We start from the raw sequence: 17,257 nt of genomic DNA, 5'->3' as shown, positions 1-17,257 counted from the left end.
CACTACATGTGGGCACAACCTTACAGACGAGTTTGGCAAAATGGTAATTAACAAAATATAGCTTGTCTTGCCATAAAGGAAGCCTTCATATAGTGAAGCTTATGCAAAAATTAAAAGTTCTGGCTGCTACACCTATGAATGAATGAACAAATAATAAATCCAAAGGTCCAACTGTCCAGGATACAGTGGGATAGTCCTAAATTTGGATGTACACCAAGTGTCCCGGTCGGTCTGCTGAATGTCACTCACTGCCATTATGCCCCCTCTGACATCTCCTCCTGCCATGGTAGAAAGAAATGAATGGTGGTTGCTGGGGGGGTGGTTAAGGGCATGACCAAAAATTTTGTGCACAATATAGTTTGTCCATCTTTCTCTTTTATGAAAGTTGGGAGGTATAGAATACATGTTACTAACCGTCCCTGGGTCCAATGGTGATCATTTTGTCCACTCTCTGCAGCGGAAAGTCACTTCTTTTCTTCTAACTTCGGAATGTACTGGTGCTTCTGTGACTTCATCTCTTTGAGTCACTTAAACCCAACAGGAGATCACTTGTCATTAATGCAGCTTTCCCAGCTCTGCTAGATTGTACTACCATTTCAAAATCAGCTCTCTTGCATTGTTTCTACTTTGCTATCGCAGGAAATTTACACTGTATCACCACTGGAATCTCACCTTTTTGCTGTAAGAGTGATGGACTGTACTAACGAGTTCCTATCCCTGAAGTCACCAATCGAGTCTATGTATATAGTTTTATGTGTCTTTTGTATATATTGTGTTATGTATTGTGATGTGACAATGTATAGAGCATGAGTAATGTAGAGGTAATATACTGTATAAGTGTAACATGTATACAGTGAATATCATGTGTTGTGGTAGTATACAGCATAGGTTAAGATATAGATTAGGATGTAAGAGAATGGCAATAGGCTTAGTGTATACTTGTATAAGATAGTAACTCTAGTTAGCTGAGGACATATTATAAGGTACAGTTAACGTTTGGGACTAGCCCTCAATGGGATGGGGCTAGTGCTAGTATAAAGCAGACTACTTCCTCACAGTTAGTCAGATATGGAAGTACAGTAACTAAGGTCAAGTTCAAGTGCAGTGGGCTGCTGGCGGCATTGAAAAGCTATCATTCATGGCAGTGGGAGGCCTAACTAGAATCCCTTGTGGACATTCCTGCAATGTCCAAAGTTTAGGGCTCGGCATAAGTACTGGAAAGAGTGCCTTATCCCCAGGCGTATGGGGCGCACTGTGGTACTGGACTGGAAATTCCTGGGGCAGGCAAGAATAGCCAAGTAGGGATAGTCCATGAGGAATAGATGGTAATGCTGGAAATGGACTGTGAAAGGAAACACACTGTGTCAAGGAAACATGGAACAAGACGTGTTGAGCCTGATACTGCGTGCTACTATCTGATGAACTTGTACTGTCCAGTAAATGTTTGGTTAATATGAACTGCATGTCTTCTGAGTTATGTGTGGCAGCTTCGGAATATAGAGGCCTGGAAGCATGGGTGTGTAGGTAGGTGGGCCGACCTGGGGGTGGTCCTCTTACCGCCGCGAACAGACTGAGACAGAGACTGAAGTGCGTCCAACAGGTCCTCTTTATTGGCCATCCTCTCGACGACCACCGCACCACACAGCTGCTGCACAATGAGCTGTGTCGTATGGGGTGTCGCATTGTATGTTAGAAACGCGTATATCTGCACAGAGATTGAAGCTTCAGAGACTGGGAGTTCTGTGGAAACTGTTTGGGTAAGAATACAAGGACAGAACAATGGAAAGGACACCATTGTAGGCATTTACTACAGGCCGCCTGTGCAAGCTGAAGATATGGATGAACTCTTTATGCATCAAATGGCCAAGTTCTCCAAAAAATATGACATAGTTGTCATGGGAGATTTCAACTATCCAGACATTTGTTGGGAATCTCTCTCAGGCAAAACTAACAGGTCAAGGAAATTCTTATCCTCTCTTGCTGACAACTTTATCTTCCAAAAGGTAAGGGAGAAAACAAGGGGAACTGCTACCTTGGATCTAATCCTTATAAACAGGGAGGAAATGGTTGAGGAGGTAAAAGTGGCTGGGACCCTAGGAGGTAGCGACCATGCTATTTTAGAATTTTGGATAACTAGAGCAGGAAGACCTGTGAAGACTCAGACGTCAAGGTTAGATTTCAGAAAGGCAGATTTTAAGGGATTCAGAAAGAGAATTGGAGGGATCCAATGGCTGGATATCCTTAAAGACAAAAATGTCCAGGAAGGATGGGAAATTTTGAAAAATGAAATTCTCAAAGCACAGTTGTTAACAATTCCGAAAAGAGGGAAGAATAGGAAGCATTTAAGGAAACCAGGATGGATGAACACAGAACTTAAGCACATGCTAAAAAGGAAGAAAGAAATGTTTATAAAATGGAAAGAGGGAGGCATATCTAAAGAAGAATATAATGCTGTCTGCAGAACCTGCAGGGCACAAATCAGATTATCTAAAGCTGAAAATGAATTGAGGCTTGCAAGAGATGTCAAAAGCAATAATAAAGGATTTTGGGGATATGTCAAAAGTAAAAGAAAAGTCAAAGATGCTATAGGATTTTTACAGGATGAAAATGATGAAATGGTAAGACAGGATGTTGAGAAGGCTGAACTTTTAAATTCCTATTTTGCATCTGTTTTCTCTCAGAAAGCAAATGTAACATCAACTGTTCTTCACTGTCCTATTAAGGGAATAGAAGAATCCAGGATATCTATAAACAGAAAGATAGTGAGGAAACACTTAGCTAACCTAAATGAATTCAAGTCTCCAGGTCCAGATGAATTACACCCCAGAGTACTGAAGGAGATAGCAGAAGACATTTTTGAACCCCTCTCCATAATCTTTGAAAATTCTTGGAGAACAGGAGAAGTGCCAGAAGACTGGAGAAGAGCAAATGTTGTTCCAATCTTCAAAAAGGGGAAGAAAGTGTACCCAGGCAACTATAGGCCGGTGAGTCTGACTTCTATACCAGGAAAGATCTTTGAACAAATTATTAAACAACATGTATGTCAGTACCTGGATAAGAATGAAGTGATTAAACAGAGTCAGCATGGGTTTGTAACTAATAAGTCATGTCAGACTAACTTAATTTCCTTCTATGACGGTATCACTGATTGGGTGGATCAAGGAAATGCTGTAGATATAGTATATCTTGACTTCAGCAAAGCATTTGACAAAGTATCTCATACAATCCTTATTGAAAAAATGACTAAGTATGGAATGGACAAGGCAACTGTTAGGTGGATTCATAACTGGCTTAGTGATCGGACCCAAAGAGTGGTCGTAAATGGCTGCACATCCAGTTGGAAGAATGTCACAAGTGGGGTATCACAGGGCTCTGTCCTGGACCCTGTATTGTTCAACATCTTTATCAACGATTTAGATGAAGGAATTGAGGGTAAACTGATTAAATTTGCTGATGACACAAAGCTAGGAGGGATAGCTAATACTAGAGAAGAGAGAGAGAGGATTCAAAAAGATTTAAATAAACTGGAGAAGTGGGCAGCAACTAACAGAATGGTTTTTAACAGGGAGAAATGCAAAGTACTACATCTGGGCAATAAAAATGAAAAAAGCATATATAGAATGGGAGGAATAGGGCTAAGTGACAGCACATGTGAAAAAGACTTGGGTATACTAATAGATCACAGACTGAATATGAGTCAACAGTGTGATGCAGCAGCAAAAAGGCAAATGCAATTCTAGGATGTATTAACAGAAGCATACAGTCTAGATCACGTGAAGTCATTATTTCCCTCTACTCCTCTTTGGTCAGACCTCACCTGGAATATTGTGTCCAGTTTTGGGCACCACATTTTAAAAAAGACATCAACAAACTGGAGCAAGTTCAGAAAAGAGCGACCAGAATGGTGACCGGTCTGCAAACCCTGTCTTATGAGGAAAGGTTGCAGGATTTGGGAATGTTTAGTTTGCAAAAGAGAAGACTGAGAGGAGACTTAATAGCTGTCTACAAATATGTAAAGGGCTGTCACATTGTAGAAGGATCAACTTTATTCTCATTTGCACAAGGAAAGACTAGAAGCAATGGGATGAAACTGAATGGGAGGAGACACAGATTAGATATTAGAAAAAACTTTTTGACAGTTAGAGTGATCAATGAGTGGAACAGGCTGCCACGAGAAGTGGTGAGTTCTCCTTCAATGGAAGTGTTCAAACAGAGGCTGGACAGACATCTGACTGGGATGATTTAGCGAATCCTGCTTTGAGCAGGGGGTTGGACCAGATGGCCCAGGAGGTCCCTTCCAACTCTACGATTCTATGATTCTATGAGCTCCGCACACAGGCTCGGGTACCTTTCCCTTTCTTCTGTCTTCCTGAATGACGTCCCTCGTGGATCTTTCACTGTGGCTACCCTAGGCCTACCATCACAGCGCTTCACCCGTCCGAGTCCGTCCGTCTTGTGGTACCCCAGGCTCTTTCTCCATCTGCGGCTCCTCCTGTCAGGGCCACCCCCCCTGACTGTCTCAGTTGTCAGTCCCTTCCGGAGCTTCTTCTCTGTCCACTTCTCCCTTTGGTCTTTTCCTCTCCTGAGCTCCTCTCGCCGGACTGACCGCTTCTAGAACTCTCTGTCTTCCTTTTATCCCCCTCCTTGAGAATTCCCCCTAGAGTTCCCATAACCCCGCCCCCCATGACTGTGTGGTTTCGTAGCCATAAGCTGATATTAAGTCCTTTTCTTACAGCTCTCTACTGCCATCTTGCGGCCAAACTTCAGTATTACACCCATCTCCCCTATCTCAAGCTGTCTCCTTCTTTCAACACAACAGTCCACCTAAAGCACACTATCCATTACCTTCCCACTGCAGACAGGTCCATATGTCAGTCCACTTCCCCTACAGGTGGTCTGTGGCCTACATGTGAGTGTGATACACCAAAAACTGGACACATTGGGACTGGGACACGATTTTCTTGTAAATCCGACCAAGGACAACATCTGCAAGGAGTTTGTATGCTCTCCCCGTGTTTGCGTGGGTTTCCTCCCACATTCCAAAGACATATTAATAGGGAATTTAGATTGTGAGCCCCATTGGGGACAGCAATGATAATGTCTGTAAAGCGCTGTGGAATTAATGGCGCTATATAAATGAGTAAAATAAATAAAAATAAAAAATTAAACGACATGTCATAATGAGGCAGCAGCTCGGTCATGACTACCACTCTCGGTTACTTTACATTGAATGGGTTCCACTCTGCTGCTACAACTCTGCTATTCTGCTCATCATTGTTCTAGAACCACTGAACTACAAGTAATACGTAAAGTTTAGCAGCTGAGTTTACCTTACTCAGACACTCGAGAAACATAATTATCAATCTTTACCTTTGATATGGTTAATAGTTTTTCCCAGTTTGCCTATGTAGGGTTCTCATAAACTACTAGAGACAGCAGGAAACTGAATGAAAATGAGAGACTCGTACAGCATGGCCTTACTTAAATGTGAGTTCAATTGTCAAATATAATTGCAGCTTAAGGTTCAGAAAAGCAGTTTGTGAACACAGGGTTGTGAGACAGCAGGGTTAATAATACAGCAACAGAGCTGTAGAATACTAATCTGCAGGAATCTGAAAATTATGAAACATTAGGCCGGCGTCACACTATAGAGAAATACAGACGAGTGAGAGGCGCTAAAACCACGCATTGCACACGGACCAATGTTTCTCTATAGGGCAGCTCCCATCAGCCGTATATTTCTCGGCCGTATTTTATGGGCTGAGAAAATCGCAACATGCTGCGATTCTCAGCGTATTCCTCCAAAAATACACCAATCAAAGTCTATGGGGGCGAGAAAAATACGGATTACACACGAACCACGCTTGTGACTTGCGAGAAACACGCAAGACTTTTCCAGGTGACAGGAAATGGGCCAAGCCATAATCAGGAAGCTTAGACATGCTAATTAGCTCAAAAAGCGCTCCAGAGATCCTGGAAGAACGCCTCCACGCCGTCCTGCAGCATGTCTAAATACATAAATGTCGAGATGCTTATTGTTCTGGTCCAAGAAAGGCCAGAACTTTCGGACCAGAGGGATGCACATTACTCCGACCGGGCCAGAAAAGAGGCGGCATGGAGGCGCATCTGTGGACAAATGTTTCCAGTATTTGCGGACCGTTCACGTGAGGATCAGCAACAAATTAGTAAGTTCTCTTATTTTTGCTAAATCCTATTGTCACATTCCATTTTTGGATCTGTGTCAGAGTCCGGATTCTCTTATATAAACCTTTTTCCTTTCTGGACCTCAGGGGTTAATATGGGTTTTTGCCCCCAGTGGCCGCTGGTGTTACTACAAGTTTAGTGAGTCTGCTGCTGGGTCCCCCCCTGGTGGCCGCTGGTGTTACTACATGTTTAATCAGTCAGTAGGTGTGACCACTCCCTCCATCCTATAAAGGGTCATCAGGTGCTGCACCCACTGTTGGTGATATTATTCATTTGGAGACCAACCAAGCTGGACTCAGGAGCAGGCTGTGTCGCAGTGGAGCTCCAGCTATCCCCTTGTTCTGGTGCCTAACTCTGCTCTCTGGTGCATGACGGCAGAGGAAGATAAGTTTTGTTGTTCATTTGCTTTGACCCCGTGGTGTCTGTTGTATCTTTCCTTTGTGTTATTGGTGCAGTACATCTTTTCCATGTCTCACCTCCTGGGGAGGGGGTTGGGGCTTTAGCTCAGGGCTTAACAGGAGATAGGGACAGGTCGGAGACTTGGGCCTCACTACCATTAAGTGTACCCCCAAGTTAAGGAAAGTCAGTGCACCTCTTTAGCCTGAGGGGCAGTTCAGGGGCCCTGGTTCCACGTCTCTGGTTTTCCCCATACTGCCCCGTGACACCTATTAGCTGCACTAAATACCACGTTTTCCCATTAGCCTCTAAAATCCTATTATGTGTATTTGTGGCTCATTCTGTGTAATCGCAGTTATGTTTTGAATTATTATAGGCCACAAGACTATGTTAAATGTCTAGACACTTTTTGCTCAAATTTGTGCAATGTCCTTAAAAATTATTGTGTCACATTGCAGTGGAAGATGTGATGAGATGCTGACACAGCATCCGCAACCAGTACAGGCGGGAACGTCAGCAGCGGGCCAGGAGTGGGGATGCAGCACCGATCATATGGAAGTATATATATTACGACCGGCTGGCATTTCTGGCTCCTATTCTGGATCTCAGACCGTAAGTACATACATCACACCACATTACACATATTGTTTTTAGGGTCATATCTCCAACCTTTTTTTTCTATCACATTTCAAAACAGATCTCATTCCAACCTCACTGAGAGGGAGACAGAGTCAGATTCTGAGGCCATTATAGATCTGGTCGGGGGAGGTGAAGAGGTGGCTGACCCATTTTCTGAGCCTTCCAGCTGCATCCACCAAGCACCACCTGCACCAGCACCTGCACCTGTACCAGCAGCTGCACCAGCACCCAGCAGCCTTGAGGGCCAGGGCAACAGCAGCAGCCCTACTGTGCGTCTTGAGGCCTTCCCCCTGCCTGATGTCATATCCCGCCGTGGGAGATGAAGGAGAGAGATCCCTGCCTCTGATACCTGGAGGCATGTTAACACGGGGGTGCTGAATTACCTGTCCAGGGCTGCCCTGGATGAGGGTGAGGAGAAATATTCCCACAGCCTAGACTGGTACCTCCACCCCCTACCCATGAGGTGAGGCTACGTGTGCGAGGATACATTCAGATCCTCATTGATGCATGCACACACCCCAATACCCCATATGAGGCATTTGAGTTTTTGGAGTGGTGGCAGCTGTCACCCCGTAACCTGCTCCGAATTGCCCCCAACCCAGAAGTGCATACTCAATATGGATCTGAGGACCTCCTACACATGTGCCTACACCTCAATCCATCCCCCCAACCCAACCTTGGCCACCACAGGCCCAAATGGCAGCCTATAACCCAACTGCCCAATATGGCCACTTGTTCAGACCCAGTGTTGGAGGCTGGTCCCAACCTGGCTTTGGACGACATGGCCATATTGAGGGGTATGACTCACGTGGCTAGCCCAACCCCCAGGAGTATCATCTCCAGTATCCCTCTGGCCACTTTGCAACTCAGCAACATGATCCTGGCCACATCATACATCATGGCCAAGATTATGCACCCACACAGGGTCAAGGACAAGATGGCCAACAAATCCAGCAACAAACAGAGGCTGGACTCCCGCCATCACCTCCCCCAACCTACCAAGATTTGTAAGATTTTTTTGTGTCTGATTTTGCTGTTGCAAATTTATGCTTCTGTTAAAATTTTTGGTTTTACAAATCTTTAAAAAAAGGTATGCCCAAATTTTTATGGGCCTTTTGACTGAAATATATTGTTTCCGTTAAAAAAATGTTTGCTTTTGGCACCATAAAAAGTTCCCAAATGCCAAATTTTGTCTCTTATTGGCTTCATAACTTTTAAGATCAAAAATAGAAAATATAGAAGATAATTTAACTGAAAACACACAACAACTTAAAGGGAAAAATGATATTTATATACACAAACATTTGACACTTACAACATAGATACAGCATGCTCTTGCCAGGGAGTAGCACCCTGAGGTGTTACAAAATAATTGGTGAAAACATCACGGAATTTCAGTCCAGAGAGAGGACGACGGTGAGGGAACACATGTGGTCTAGGCCTACCCACATTGCCCAACGCACCTTCAGCACCATCAGATGAGGAGCAATCATGAATTTGTGTGAAGTTATGTAGGACCACACATGTCTTGATGACCTAATTTACGTTGGCTTCACACAGCTGAATGGCTGACTGGAGGACCCGCCATTTGGCACAAAGAATGCCAAAGGTGCACTCCACCAGACGTTGTGCGCGTGATAATCGCAAGTTAAAGATTCTGCGCCGGTGGTCCAGGTTTCGACGGGGATATGGCCTCATTACATGCCAAGTTAATTGAAAGGCCTCATCTGCAACAAAGACATAAGGCACAGAATCTTGATTGGAGCCTGAAAGCTGTCGTGGTGATGGTAGGTCCAACTGGTTATTGCGCAGCTGATATACATTTGCGCATCCTGGTGTCCTGAAAGGTGATCCCAGGGAGCACTGTCTCCAACAAAACATCAAGGGTGGCAAGGCCCATGCGACAATATTGATAAAACTTGTCGGGATGAGTCCGAAGAGATGTATAGAGCCGGTGGAAATAGCCTCTAGTGAGGCGTTGCCTCAAAAGCGGATGGACCCACATTCGTCTCCTCCTCGGATCCACAATCACTGGGTATGGCTGGCCAAAGCGGCGTGACAAAACCCAGTTGTATAGAACACGCTCAGTTGGGGTGAACCTAAGTCTGTCTGACATGTTGCCAACAAACCACCAATACACCAACACAAGCACAGCAACAAAATGGGCAGATTGGAGGCTGCCACCTGGTGCAGAGGCAATAAATAGGGTTTGTGATGATGATTTAAATTATTTTCAGGCCTCAAAACCATTAAATGTCCATTTTTGCAAGGTTGCGAGAAAAGACTGCTGTACAGATGCCATATGGATGACATACGGATGCTTACATGTGCAAAAAATGGAGCCACGCCTTGACAACGGATGACATACGGATCACTGTTCAGGGAACATTTCTGCGTATTACAACTGTAAAATACTGTCCGTATTTTTATATGTTGTGTCTAACTCCAGCCTTACACAATTTATTTCTTATTTCTGGCTGCATTTATACTAAGCTACACAACAGACCAATGTGTACTGTGTATAAAAGCCTAAATCCTTTATTATAACACAGGAAAGATATATACCTTAGTATCGTGTTAGCGAGTAGATAGAAAAATATTAAGTTTTGAGGATCCTCAGTGGTTGATACCTTTTAATGGCTAGCTGAAAAGATGGTAACAAATTGCAAGCTTTCGAGACTACTCAGATCTCTTCATCAGGCATACAATAACACAAAACATGAAGTCACATATTTATACACAACAGGACACAGAAATAATGCAATAGATAAGACAAGTGACATGAAGCAGAACAATCATTATGGAAGAGGGATAAACAGTTGTGTCTGTAATTATTGGAACAGTTCATAGATAAGGAGTGTGATGGTTTTATTGTCCTGTGATTAGGGTCTGGTCAGGGATTTTGGTGCCCCAACAAGGTCTGAGGAGCTCATTCCTTAGTCGATGTAAATAGACATACATCCATTCGACACATTAACTCCTATACTGAGTATGTCAAAGGTTGTCATAAGTTTTTACTGCCAAACTCTTCTGTCTCTCTGAGATTTGAAGTTACCTTTTAATACTAGTAATTTCATGTCCATAATGCTGTGATCAGGGATACAAAAATGTTTGCATACGCTCTTCTTCTTTGCCACCACATACCCTAATGTACACAAATAAAGGTTTTGCAATATAATACTCTTAATTTCTAACTCTTTAATCAGGTTTCTTTCTGTTGGTTCTTTTGTTCATTGTTATAATAGTGAGCCTGTCAGCACTTTCTGTTGACAGGCGAAAGCGTCTGTCTGTTATGACCCTCCCTGTGGCACTAAAAATCCACTCAGACAAGATGCTAACGGGAGGGCAGCACAACACCTCCAAGGTATAGGGGGACAGCTCATGCCAGGTGTCCTGCTTTGAGACACAATAGCTGAAGATCTCAGAGGAATTAGGGTGTTCACTGGTTTGGTCAACCAGGCATGGATGCTGAGCTGGTGTCATGAAATTGGCCCAATTTTCACAGTGTACCCCTGCCTCTGATGTACCTGGTGTGCTTCTCCCTTACCTCTCCTCCTTGGTTGGGCAAGGAAGCTTGCCCCGTGCCACTAGCGTTGATTGATGAGAATTTTTTCAACATATTTGCCACAATGGCCTTCTGTTATAGCACAATTTTAAAAGACCTCTTTGTCTTAGGAAGAAGAGATGCAAAGTTCTACTTGTAGCATGGGTCTAGCAGAGTTTGCAACCAGTACTCTTTTTTGACCAAGATGAATGTAACACGAGGGTCACGGGAAAGACAGCGGTACATAAAGTCTGCCATATGTGCCAAGGTCCCTAGAGCCAACACTTCCCTGTCTCCAAAATGATGACTACTCTCCATCACCTCCTACCTCTCTTCCTTCTTATTCCCATCCTCAGCCCACCAATGTAGGAGAGACAGAGTGAAGCTTGTGTGGGTACTATCCTCTTTTGCACTCAACCAGCTCCTTTTCCTCCTTCTCTTCTTCAGGCTCCACCTCCTCATTGTTACCCAATCAGCGCTGAGCATATGAAATAAGATGAGATTAGGCTGGGCAGTATCTCTGTATGTTTTTTTTTGGTGTATAACCCTCAAAAAACTTGCTAAAAAATTTAGGTTGTGTGCACACATTGCAAATTTGGTGTGTTTTTTCTGCGCGGATTTGGGGCAAAACCTGAAGCAAAACCTGATTCCAGCAAAGTGAATGAGAAATCTGAAGTGTCATGCACACGTTGAGTATTTTTGACTTGCAAATTTGGTGCAGAATATAATCTGCAGCATGTCAATTCTCTGTGCGTTTTTGCCCTGCGTTTTTCACCATTCACTTTACTCAAATCAATAAAAAACGCAGGCAGAAATGCACCAGAAACACGTGTTTTTTATCAGACACCCCCATTACTAACGCAGTAATAAAAAGAAACACAAAAAATACTTTATTTGAATAAACACCCCCTCACACTTTACCTCGTTCACCAATTTATTTAAAAAAACAAACAACAAAATCATGCAGGTCCAATGTAATCCTGGGAATATGACGTAGTCTGCAAATGGAAACCTGAAAAACATAGAAAGTGAGAAATAAGAACTAGACACTTTCCCTCGTTCACCAATTCATAAAAAAATGTTCCCACGTAGTCCACTGAATCCGGCCCCGACTGTGAATAGCAGTAACGTTACTGTTATTCACAGTCGACAGGTACTGATGTCACCGATTAGCAGAGTCGCCATCTCACGCTGTACTCCACGAGACCTGACGTCTTTCAACAGCAGTGACGTTAGTAATGATAATGCTCATCAGAGTCACTCAGTCACGGTACCCTCTGTGAGACTCGGTGACTCTGATGAGCGCTATATTTTGTGTGTGTGGTTTTTTATGATTACTGGGTTAGTAATGGGGGTGTCTGATAGACATCGCACCATTACTGACATCAGGGTTTGATGTTAGCTGTGAATTTTTACAAATCACAGCTGAAATCATCCCCAACTACCATGACCCTGATTGACAACGTACCTGGGCAATAGGGAAGAGCTGTGGCAAAGTGCCAGAATTTGGAGCATCTAATGTGATGCTCCACTTCTATGGTAGCTGAGGGCTAGTATTTTTAGGCTGAGAATTGTCCAATAACCATGGACCTTCCCAGCCTGATAATATCAGCTCACAGCAGTCTGCTTTACCTTTGCTGGTTATCAAAAATGGGGGGACCCCACGTCATTTTTTTCATTTATTTATTAGCTTAATACATGTATAATAAGTTACACATGCAACTCACTAATTATATATCTCACGGATATCTATCTAGCTATCTATCTACCCTACTATGTATCTATCTATCTATGGGGGGACCCCACATCATTTTTCTAGGGTTTTCCCATTTTTATAACCATCAAAAGCAAAGAAAACAGCTGTGAGTTGATATTAATAGGCTGAGAAGGTCCATGGTTAATATCAGCCCTTAGCTGCCTGCTTTCTCTTAACTGGTTATTAAAAATAGGGGTGACTCCCACGTCATTTTTTTAAAAAAATGTATTTAATTGGTTTAATAAGGCTATACACCCTTTAGTTCCACAGGAAAGGCAATAAAGGGTACTAGCTTATTATTCTGATATGTAGTGAGCTTGTGACATTAAATTTCCACATGACATCTTTCTATTCTATCTACTTATCTATTCTGATGGTTCGGGCTGTGAATTTACTGTAATTGGTTGATGAAATGTCGGGTTTCCTTTGAAATGTCTGAGTAAAAATTGGATGGCACCCATTGACTTGCATTGGCGTGTGTGAACCGATTATCACATCCACTCACAGCATGTTGCTATTTTTTTCCTCAGTCCAATTAGAGCTGAGGAAGAACTTGCAGATGAGCACTCACTCATTTACTAACACTGGTCAGAGTGCAAGTTGATGTTTTCTAGCTTTGCTGTCTTCCAATTTATACCCTTGTCTGAGCCCTAAATGTGAATGTGACCCAAGGAGAGAATCGGGTCGATTATGGTAATAACACTCTGATCAAAATATTTCTCCATCTCCTCCACATGAATGTTTTTACATATGGACATATGGTCTGCATGCAGGTATGGACTGGGACTAAAGTTCAGCCCTGGCATTTGAAATCACACGGGCCCATGCTGTCCCCGTCCCCAAGCACCAGATGGGATATATTACTTATATTACCCTGGGTGGAGGAAGCAATTTTAGTACAAGACCAATATTTCTAATGATACCCGTGGCCTGCTGGGGTAAGTGACGCAGTCAGCTATGTTGTGCTCCGCCACAACTTTTAACAGTATGGGTGCTGTGAGAACACAGATTCTGTTATCAACGTAGCAGACAAGGCAGCCCATGACCAGACAGGCCCTTCTTGCATTTGCCAGAATTGCCAGATGGCCAGTCCGGCTCTGTCTGCATGTACAAAATTGAAGCAAGCACTTCTTTGATCCGACTAGCACATTTTAAGGCATTCAGGGCATAAAAAACCGATCACATACAAGATCACAACTGCATTTTTCTTTATTTCATTGTTCATGTACAAATCGGATGCCATACAGATGGACAAAATGAACATACTGATTTCATACAGGCTTAAATGCAGATGAAAAATAGTCTGCTGTTTCTGGATGTAAAACTGAAAATGTTTGTATATACTCGTGTGTACCCAGCATAAGGCTAAGTTCCCACAGTGTGAAAACGCTGCAAATTCTCTGCTGCATACTGTATCTGTTTGCTGAAAATCTGCTTTGTTTTACAGTGCCAGCAAAGGGCATGAGATTTTACGAAATTTTTTGTACCTGCTGTAAAATACATCAGTAGTGTAAACTATCAGGAGCTGCCGCTATGGACTTTTTGCCTCTGATCATGGACTACTGAACATGCGTGAAAAGCACAGCCATGTAAACCCATCATAGTGAAACATTTCTCTGGGTAAATTTCTCCTTTCGCTCAGTCCTTAGTTTTTTTTGGTCACAACTAATTTATGCTGATTTCTTGCAACCGATAAATTGAATGTTTATGAAGCTTGTATCTAATGGAAGATGATGGGAATCTATAAATGTATTGTATTGGTATTAGTTATTCAATTATATTGTGTTTGTCTTACTACACTCTTCAGTATAGGGGAAAGGGGGGCGACGAATGTTTTATGGCATCGGTTCATTTATCGCTATACTTCTGATTAAAACATCAAGGCAAACTCCATCATGGGCTATAAATTGATACGTGCAGCTGTCCGCGTTGTTCCCATAGATAAGGTATTTGAAAATGTCACCCACTAAATGCGATAGCATGCGGCGGCCATGTCCATAGCGTCCGATCTCACACACTTGGGCAAGCATTGTAGGCAGCAGCTAATGAGCCGTTATAATGAAGTATATCACTACTTACATAATGGTAAAGCTAATGTCATGTAGATAAGGGCGAGCTCGGAATAAAGCCGCTTCCTCTACTTAAAGGAAAAAAAAAATGCTACATCTGCATATTATTATTCCTATGTCATGTTGCTAATGAATTAATGATATAATGAGGTGGATTTGACGCTTGCAGCACACATCTTATATATGACGAGATGAGTGATCTAGAAGGCTGAGCTGTGAAACCCATGAATGGTGGGTGCAGATCACTCCCATGCCATGTTGTGCGAGGGGATTCATTCATAGCATAACCAGGCGTGTTCTGCAGCGAACTGCTTCTGGCTGATGAGGTGTATTGATTCTCCCAGTATTCCCAGCCCAGGAGAGTGCGCATACATTGCCTTCCCAGCAAGGGATCCAACAGGAGCATTTGCTTTTTTTCCCATAGACCAGTCAGCTGTGGAAATGTAGTGTAGCACTTTCTTTTACCTCTCTCTACTCTTGCTTTGTCTTTTACCTTCCAGGCAACTCAACAAAGGCTACTGCAGCTGCTGAGGCAGTATTCCATACACCATTCTCTACTGGAAGAGGGATTGGGTCTACAATTTCCACCGCTGTTCCGCTCAACCGGAAAGGTAAAGGCAATCTGCACGGAAATCTCTTGTGGCCCTGTATTTTCATGGTGTCTCATTAATGAGAATCTGATAATAGGATTGCGTTCTCCCTGCCATATACAATGCTGTGCCTGCTGAGACATTCATTGCATGGTGCTGAACTTGTATCCCATATTATGTAATGATGTCAGGGACATTGCTGGAAGGGAGTCTATGTAACCAGCCGGGTCTATGAACTTAGGCAGCTTCTATTTGGGTTATTGATTGCAATGGGAATCCCTAGAATCACTGTACTACTAGTAATTTATGGGAGGAAACCACTAATTTCTTGCTGCCAGGAGATGTCTTTCAGGCAGGTAGAGATGGTGGTGGAGCTTCTTTATAGATTGCACCAGTAATATAAGGCAGCAGGACTTGGTGCCGCATTTTGACAGACCCATTTTGCAGCAAGTTTGCAGATGTGTGCTGCATAGCATTGTGCAGGGGTTCATCAGCGCCTTTGTCTAGGAACATGAAGAGTTTAACCCTTCCACTGCAGATGCATCGCAAGGGTTAAAAACAGCTTAGCAGGTCTGACCAGTCTTTTAACCTCTCATGTGCTGGTTGAATGCAATAAAACTTGGATAAGAATATATTGGATGCTGCTTTCTACTCTAGCAGTAGATTGCAAGCTCTTTAAAAGACAGTGTTGCCTTCTGCAATTGACTCTTGATAGTTTTTTTTTTTTTTTTTTCTTTTCCCTTTGTTATTTTTCACATGTACATTTTATTTTTCTTGCTGCTTTATCTCCTTGTAATGTTTATTCTCTAAACTTGTTATATGAGATGCAATACTTTGCTTCTGAATGGTAATTATTATGCAGATTAGAATTGATTTTTGGGTGCAAAATTCAGCTGTTAGCATTAACCCTTTAGGTCGTCTCCTGAGGTTTTTTTTTTTTCCCCTTCACTGCAAATTCCCTTTAGTGTAAATCAGTGTTTGAACTCAATAAACCAGTGTTGGACTATGGGGGAAACTGCAGTGTAAGTCTATGTACACATGGCATTCTGAATTCTTATGAAGGGATTCAAGATAAACCTTAGAAATGCAATATGACAGAAGGTCTTACCGATTGATCTAAGGCATTTTAGATTTCCAACCAGCTTTCCTCCTGGGTGAAAAACTGCTGGATGTACTGTATGTTTCCTGTTTGCTATAGCGTAAGGGAACTGGAAATGAAATGCACCATGGATGGATATAGTGGACTCCACCACCATGGGCTAATGATTTTCCATTCAACACTGGAATTAAGTGCAGGGTGTGGTAAAGAAAATCTCATTGAATTCATGAAAAGGGAAACCATTAATAAAATACTTGTCATTTAGCATAATGCAATCTTTATGCCTTCTGTAACACAGGTAACAAATTACGGTTTGGAGATGGCTGATCTCTGAAGATGGTTATTATTCATCTTGTAATGTCTAATAAAAAAAAAAAATATATATAAATCTCTTCTTCAGTTAAAATTATTACTTTGCTGTTTGGTGAAAGTTGTTTGCTCTTCCATACATGTCAATTAACTGCGGGTCACAGGATTATAATGATATATGAGCTACTTGGGGTTACAGATAACTTGACCCTCTGTGTCTATTGAGTCCAGTCATTGCCTTAACAACTTCAGTGATGGCACCAATGCTTCTCTGGTGACACTGAATTAGTGATACTATTACAGCTGAGATTTTAGTATATTTCATTCATTTACAGTAAATCTTCTGCAGTATAGAACGAGAACATGTAGTTGTCATAATGGAGGTAACATCCTCTTTTGGGTACATGTTTTGCCTTTAGATCGACTCAGTTATAGCGTCATGGCTAAAAATTTGATTATTGGATCAACCAAAGCTCTATATTCTGAATGAGCTTTCTGTAAAATATCTGCCCATACAGATTGGATGAGAGCAGGCGGGATCTGATGACTATGTAATGTGTATGAGGATGACTGTAGACACGTTTCAGAATCAAAGTTTTAAGGTATTGGTATTTTGACCTCCAATGAAAGACTAAACACGGAATGATTCAT

The 17,257-nt window shown here is 42.5% G+C and overlaps 1 protein-coding gene across 6 annotated transcripts in view; it reads left to right on the top strand.

Moving 5' to 3' along the window:
- The first annotated feature begins 14,797 nt into the window (after positions 1-14,797).
- RPH3A (rabphilin 3A) overlaps positions 14,798-17,257 on the top strand; it is a 480,291-nt gene continuing 477,831 nt past the window's right edge. For 2 of the 6 annotated variants that reach the window (XM_073562313.1, XM_073562371.1), the window contains exon 1: positions 14,876-15,219. The gene's annotated coding sequence lies outside the window, so the exon portion shown is untranslated. Of the gene's footprint in view, positions 14,840-14,875; positions 15,220-17,257 lie in introns of those variants that run through there. The other 4 variants (XM_073562407.1, XM_073562186.1, XM_073562255.1 and 1 more) reach the window with 3 other exon arrangements.

The sequence above is a fragment of the Dendrobates tinctorius genome, unplaced genomic scaffold (assembly GCF_039654945.1).
Source record: "Dendrobates tinctorius isolate UK_male_01 unplaced genomic scaffold, ASM3965494v1 ptg000003l, whole genome shotgun sequence".
Classification (NCBI taxonomy): domain Eukaryota; kingdom Metazoa; phylum Chordata; class Amphibia; order Anura; family Dendrobatidae; genus Dendrobates; species Dendrobates tinctorius.
This window is presented reverse-complemented; position numbering and strand designations above follow the sequence as displayed.